Below are 7,328 nucleotides of genomic sequence, written 5' to 3' on the forward strand. Positions count from 1 at the left end.
AGTGCATGCTCCCTATAGCAAATCAAAAACACTTGGAGATCTATACAAACTCTGTATAGACTAGTATAAAATCTTGCAGGTGGCCAGAGCGTAGCAGGCAGTGCTTCCTTAAACACATCCCTCAGGCTGTCCCTTCTCCCTGAAGGCTGTCCTAGGGTCCACTGAGTCATGGCTATTTCATGCAACCACTTCTGTCCTGGAGAGAGGAACGATCTCAAACAGCAGATATGTGTCTCTTCCTATCCTTCCCTCCAACCTCCTAGCCCTGTAGGATGCTAACTCAGAATAGGATCACCCACCCATTGCATGACTTGTAAAAGGCCCTCATTGTTAACTGAGTACCTGTCTTGCACCAAACACTTCACACGGACACTACCATTTAATGCAAAGAATAAGTCTTACAGCAAGTGAGAAAAACGACTCGCAAAAGATGGATTTTGATTTCCCTTTCATACTTCCCACTTATGACCTTTACTTTGTAAATTTAGAAAGGGTCCATGTGGCAGTAGCTCTGCCAGATAGCATTGCCTTGAGTTTGGAATCAGAGGAAGTTGGAGTTTCACATCTCACGTGGAGCTTCAGCACACCAATCTCACCTCGAAGAGGAGTATCCTCAGCTCTCCAGTCATAGGAGTGGCGGAGTGTCTTAAGACAGGTCTTCTTTTCAAAGTTATTGACATTCCAATATAGTCAGTAGGCAATAGCTGGTAATTAGTCTAGGAAATGTTCTTTTTTGGCGAGTGCCAAACTTCTATAAAACAGAGCTCCTTTTTCCTATTACTACCCTAACCACTGAAAAGAGGTGGGACAAGTGGTGGGGCCAGGACAGTAGGGAAAACCCCAGAAGCTTTTTCAACTGGGCTTTATGCCAGGACTTAACTCAGTAAGGACTAAGGTACTTTTCAAAATTTATTGTTTATTTTGTTTATTTATTATTTATTTATTTAATTTATTTATTGTTATTATTCAATTTGCTATACAGCACACATGCTCATCAGAGAGAGACTCAGAGAGAAAGCAAGAAAGCAAACTACCAGGTCCAGGACTTGAACTGTGGTCAGCCGTGTGGGAACCCTTAACCACCCCACCTGGCCTCAGGACTAGTGTTCTTAAAAGAAGTTGATGATGGGGCCAGACAGTGTTGCAATAACACAAAGCTCTGTGATGCCAGACCCAAATGCGAAAGTCGCACGTTCAGTTCCCAAGGCCTCCCTGCACACACTGAGTACGTGTGCATATGCCCATGATCTGGGCTAGCTGAGGCTGGGGGTGGATTGTGGATGAAGACCCTGTCAGGACTTCCTGTCTCTCTCTCTCTCTTTCTCTGTCTCTCTCACTCACAGAAGAAATAAACTTTGAAAAATTAAAAGAAGTTGATGACAAAGCAAAGTTTTTACAAGCAGTTGCCAAGTTTGGGCCCCATTTTGTGATTCTAAGGTAAAAATTAATACAATCACATTTTTAAAAAAAATTATCTCCGTTTGTTATGATCAATTCTTTAATTTGACTAGAGAGAGATAGAGAGAAAGGGAAAGCAAGAAAGCAAGCCACCAGGTCCAGGATTCAAACCACAGATGGCCATGTGGGAATCCAGCGCCTTTAACCACCATGCCATCTGCTGGCCCCAAAACAATCATCTTAATATAAAAAACTCTAGAAGATGGCTGGTTTGCTCAACCAGGCCATAGGCTAGTCGGTAGGCATTGCTAAAGTACATTTCAAGAAATTGGTCCCCACAGCAAGAAGCCTCCCCACAAGGCAAGGGACAGAGGGATGAACACAGGAAAATGCCCTCTGGAGAAGAAACTCTAAGGGCACCCAAGGTTTACTGCTGGGTGAGACTCCACAGTGTCTCTGTGCGGGTGTGGTCAGAGGCTCGCTGACTCGGAGAACATTCCCCTAGATCCCTCAATGAGCCCAGCCTGTTCATTTTACAAATGCGGGCACTGAAACAGTGATGCAACCTATCCAAAGGTTCAGAACAGCTGGAAGCTGACACCTGGTTCATGGCCATGTGTTCCCAAATTTCAAGCATCAGTCTGGGCAAATCAGTCTTTCTGATCCTGAGCAAGGGGCCACCACGGGCTATTCCTTCATAGCAGAAGCCCATGAGTGGCTCATCCCATCGACATCACAGATATTTCAAACAACCAGGAAGATTACTAAGAACAACTCAAACTTGACTTCCTTCCCCCCCCCCAGCAAAATGAAAAGAAAAATAAATAAATAACCAAGGGACTTTATGACTAATCCTTCCAAACACAACTGTGCTGTGTATTTGTAGAGAGCCATTAACAGAACCATTTGGAAAGTTTTGCATTGTTTTCCTAAAGGCCCACGCGCTGCTGGGAGCTGACTGTGAGCTTGAAAGACCCTGCCTGACACTTTCCACTTCCTGCTCATCCCCCAGTACCAGGATGTGAATGGGGTGAGGAGGATGAGAGACTTCCTGCAGCCACAGAGCTGAGCCCGGCCTGACCCACACTGGAAGAGCCTCTGTCCAGCAGAGCCAAGGAGGAGGAAATCTTGTTTCCTCTTTTAAATCACCCAAGACGTGGTACAGAGGGATGTGTAGGAAGTAAGTTCATTGTTGTCGAAGTCACAGACTGTTTCTTACACATGAGCATCGCAACTCCAATTACATTCAAGCTGTGAGAGGGGAGGGGCGCTGAAAGAAAGGTTTCCTCAAGCACTCGGACAGGCTGCTGCAGCATCCGCTCTGCCATTGGCTCAGGAAAGTCACGTGTATGTGCTCCCAGTCACAAAAATCCAGAAAGCAGGCACCATATGAGCATTGCCTTCCCATAACCAAAGGCGAACGACGCCCCACTTAGCTATGCACTGCCAAAAACAAGCAGGAAAATCTGATTTTAAAAGCTGTTCCTCCATATCTCCAGTAGGACCATTCAGGAGCATGTTCGGGAGGGGGCCTAGGGAAGGAAGGCATTTGGAAACCATTGTTAGCTGGAGAAAAAAAAAAAAAAACAAAAAAACACTATAAACACGTATGAATGGTCTGGGTGGCTGAGTTGCCCAAGATCCTGTTGAAAAATCTCACTCATTACTCTTGTTATTGTTATTATCGGAGACATTCCCTCCTACACATCCTTCCTTGCTCCTGGCAGGAGACAAGTGTTGATCAAAAGCAAAGAATAGTCTCTCTCCCCTTCCAATTATTAAGGATACGGCTAGTTAAGATGAAGGGGAAAGCACGCTGTCAGAGCCATGTTCTGCCATTGGTAATGATGGAGATTTTTGTAGGCATTAGCTAAGCAGAATAACTTACTCTACATAATGACTTCTGAAAAGGAGATATTGGGATTTGGAAATCAAAAGTATTCCAAACAACCAGAAAGGGGACAGAAGGACAAGCCCCAAGATTCAGAAAGCTATGAGAAGTTTAGCAATACTTTTCAGAAAGGATATACCGAAAATAAACCCAGAGAGAGAGTTATACCATGCCTTATATCATGCATGACCAAGTATAATGTTCTCAGGTGGGAATTTACATTAAAGAAGTCTTAATACAAGTAGGGTAATCAGAAACAAGGGCTCCACTTATTTCCCACTAAATCCAGGCTTGATCCAATCTTATTTTGCCAACAATGAGCATCTGAGAGAATGCCACATCTTCCTCAGTCCCTCCCTGGATTCTCCAAGCAAAATCATCATCTTTCTTTGCGATCCCATAATACCTCCTTCATCTGTTTGACCCATGTTGCCTTTAAAGTCAGACACAATTAAATTCCAACTTTGGCTCTTAAGAACTCTGTTATCTTAAATTTCCTGAGTCTGAGACACTTATCATCTATAAAAAGGACATAGTCCTATTCCTACCCCATCTATTTGTTTAAACAAATACGTTTGTGCCTTGCACAATTTTGGGTACTGAACACAAACAATGAACAGAAGCACCTGCTTGCATGGGGCTTGCGTTCTAGAGGGATTCTTGTGAGAAAAAGAAAGGTAAGACAGAGAGCTCAGCCTGGCACATAGTAAGCCCTAAACAAAGGTTCATGGAATGGATAATTAAACCGATAAATAAAAGAGAAAATGAAAGATGGGAGAAGCATAAACAAAGTGAAAGCACAGTCTTTATTCTGTCAATGCTTTGAGAGACCCAGCCTCGGTGGCACAGGTGGTAGCATACTGAACCCTAGTGCTGGAAGTCACAGGGCCAACTGTGGATTTGGATCTGATCCCAGGCAACCTGTAACTCACCAGGCACATGCACATACCCAAGACCCTGAAAAGCTGGAGGGCTAGAGGAAAGGGGTGGTGCGGTAATGAGATACTTTAAGGGTTCCTCTCTCTCTCTCTCTCATTCACAAGCACATGCTCTCTATCATGAATCAAATTAATAAACTTTTCTTAAATGTTCATTAAAAAATACTCTGGGAGGGCCAGTGGTTAAGGTGCTGGATCCCACATGACCAACTCCACAGTTCAAGTCCCAGACTCAGCAACTTGAAAAACACACCAGGAGTGTGTGTGTGTGTGTGTGTGTGTGTGTGTGTGTGTGTGTATGTGTGTGTGCCCAAAATCCCAAGAGGGGAATGAAGGAGAAAGGATTGCAGCATGGCCATCTCCCCAATTGGGGGTGATTTCTCACTTTCTCCCTCTCTCTGTCTCTCTCTAGCGCACACACGTACCCTATGGCAAAAATTTACAGAAACAAATGCTCTGGGAATATATATTCACTCTCAGGGAGTATATCCTAAGGAAATAGCCTTTTTGTAGGGGATACAATAATTCACTTCCCGAAGACTGAACATTTTTAAATTAAGTGTGTATTTAGATTTAAATGGAAACTTCACACCCAAAGCAAGGAAAGGAATACTTGTAACTTATTCTTTTGGTTGGCAGAAATAAACTTTCACCCCTGTACCCCAGGGTCTTGATGAGAAATAGTACATGGGATTTCTGACTTAATGTTTTCTGAGGGGATTGTTAGTGTCCAGATGCTGGAAAATCCTCCTCCTTCTGACAACAGAGAGGATAGAATCTAGGGCATTTGGAGATCTGTGATGCCCTTCCACTTCTCCCATTCTTCCCCTGGGTTTCCCATTTCCACCATTAGGACCATCTGTCCTCAGTGATTCTCTCTTTTCACTGAAGACACGGTGAGGGTGTGGAGAGCTGCCTTCAGACCCACCCCCTTTTCTGGTGCCAACTCCCATGGAGGAGAGTCACAGGCATTGTTTGTGCAGGGAGTGGCTCTGCCTTCCCTCTCAGTCCCTGCAGCCACCTCCTCTTTCTCTGATCTTTACCACCTAATTCCCAGCAGCTGGCTTTGTTGCCGCAACAAGTGGGAACTCCTTCTTAATGCAGCACAGAGGTGCCTGTAGGCAGCCAACTATGGGACACTGCTGGCCACAGCTGGCTAAGTGTGGTTTCTGGAGACTTGTTTGTGCCCCTGTGTGACTAATACTTACCTACCGCTGGCTGGGATGAGACCTCTCTCCTACTCATCTGGCACTTGGAACACAATCGACTGGCTTCCCAGTCTTGGCCAAACTCACTTACAGTCAGGGCAGAGAGACGGGGTTTAGGTGGAACTGTATCACAGGGCCCCCAGAGGACGGTTGGAGGATGAAACCAGGGACCCAGAGATATTAGTCCTCTCTTAGGGTTTCATACCCTCCCTGCTGATTGGGTTAGCTTACGGTGGTTCAAGTAAAAAGTTGAGAATAGACAGGAATGAAATATTTAACATTTGCATCCAGTTGACCAAGTCTTTGACTATGTGCAAAATAATACTATGTTTTTTTTTTTAATGATTAAAAGAATCAAGAAGTTAAGATGATACGTAGCACATGACAAGCTTCAGAGTTGAACAAATTACTAAATAAACAAACAGGTGAGTGAATGAGTGAACGGATGTACTGATAAGAAAAGACAAAGGAACAGGGGAGGTGAACTATCTCTGTAATCTAGAAATTTACCCAGGCATACAGGTAAAATAATTGACAAAAAGATCATATAAAAATTATCGTAGATTTATGTTAAGGAATACAATATTATGTGGATATTTTAAAGATGAGACATCTGTATACATATGAATGTGGAAAATATTTATGATTACTCTATGTAAAGAAAACAGAAGTTGGGGCAGAAAAACACAGAGAGCACGTTACCATGTTTATAGATAATTTTTGTCTATAAAATGATAGGTATTTTTTAACGACTTTTTTATTTTATTTATTATAATTATTTTTTAATTTGTTATAGAGCATGCATGCTCTCCAGAGAGAGACAGAGATAGAGAGAAAGAGAGAAAGTGAGAAAGCAAACCACCAGGTCCAGGACTTGAACCATGGTCAGCCATGTAGGAATCCAGCACCTCAACCACCATACCACCTACTGGCCCCAGGACTTTTTTTAAATATATGTTTGTAAATGCATAGAACCATCTCTATAAGAATACAGAACAAGTAGTAATAGTGGCTGGATCTGAAAGGAGAACAAGATGCTGGAGGACCAGAGACAGATGGAGACTTTCTTCTCACTGTGCACCTGTACAGCTTTTACATTTTTCACCCAGTATATGTATTATCCAGCCCCCAAATTTCATGAATTTCTCATTTATTAATAAGAAAAGCTAAAGGGATAAGCTATATTATATCTTCAAAAATAAAGAGTTATAAATCACATATTTAAAGTAAAAAAGTCACAAATAATATATACATTGAACATTTACGTTTCTAAAAACACTCCGAGTATCCTCTGTCCCTCTCTCTCATGGAAAACATAAATTAAGAAACTTTTTAAAAAGGAATACAAAAAAGCCTGGCTGCAATGACACAGCAGGGATGCGGCACACCGCGATGCTGAGGTCACATGGGAACGTCCTGAGTTTGCACCCCAGGGCTCCCTATGCACGGTAGGTGTATCCACTTGCCTGTCATTCTGGCTGACTGAAGCTTGGGGTGGTCAAGGCATGAAGACCTTGTTGGAGTCTCTTTCTCTCTCTCTCATTCTTTCTCTCTTTCAGAAGAAATAAATAAACTTTTAAAAATGCTATTAAAAATACTTCATGTCTGTGTGCCTATGTTGATACAAAAAAAAAATTGCGGAAGAACAGTGATAGGGTTTTCCCTTTTTCATTCCGTATGTTTCTGTATTATTTTAAAAGCTTTATAAACTGATTGTTTAGGAACTAATAGAAGAAAAAAATGAGATAGCTCTATATGTGCTGATCAGTAAGAATCTCTAAGACACAGTGTTAGGCAGAAAAGCAAGGAACAAAATAACATCTATGTTATGCAAACATTTGGGTGGGAAATTTGCATAGATAATCTCTGAAAGCGTGTATGTATATGTTATTA

The 7,328-nt window shown here is 42.5% G+C and overlaps 1 pseudogene; it reads left to right on the forward strand.

The window, feature by feature from the left end:
* Positions 1-306: 306 nt before the first annotated feature.
* The window catches only part of LOC102476478 (small ubiquitin-related modifier 2 pseudogene), a 7,990-nt pseudogene continuing 968 nt past the window's right edge, over positions 307-7,328 (forward strand).

This window comes from Tupaia chinensis, unplaced genomic scaffold, assembly GCF_000334495.1.
Source record: "Tupaia chinensis unplaced genomic scaffold, TupChi_1.0 Scaffold000320_2, whole genome shotgun sequence".
NCBI lineage: Eukaryota > Metazoa > Chordata > Mammalia > Scandentia > Tupaiidae > Tupaia > Tupaia belangeri.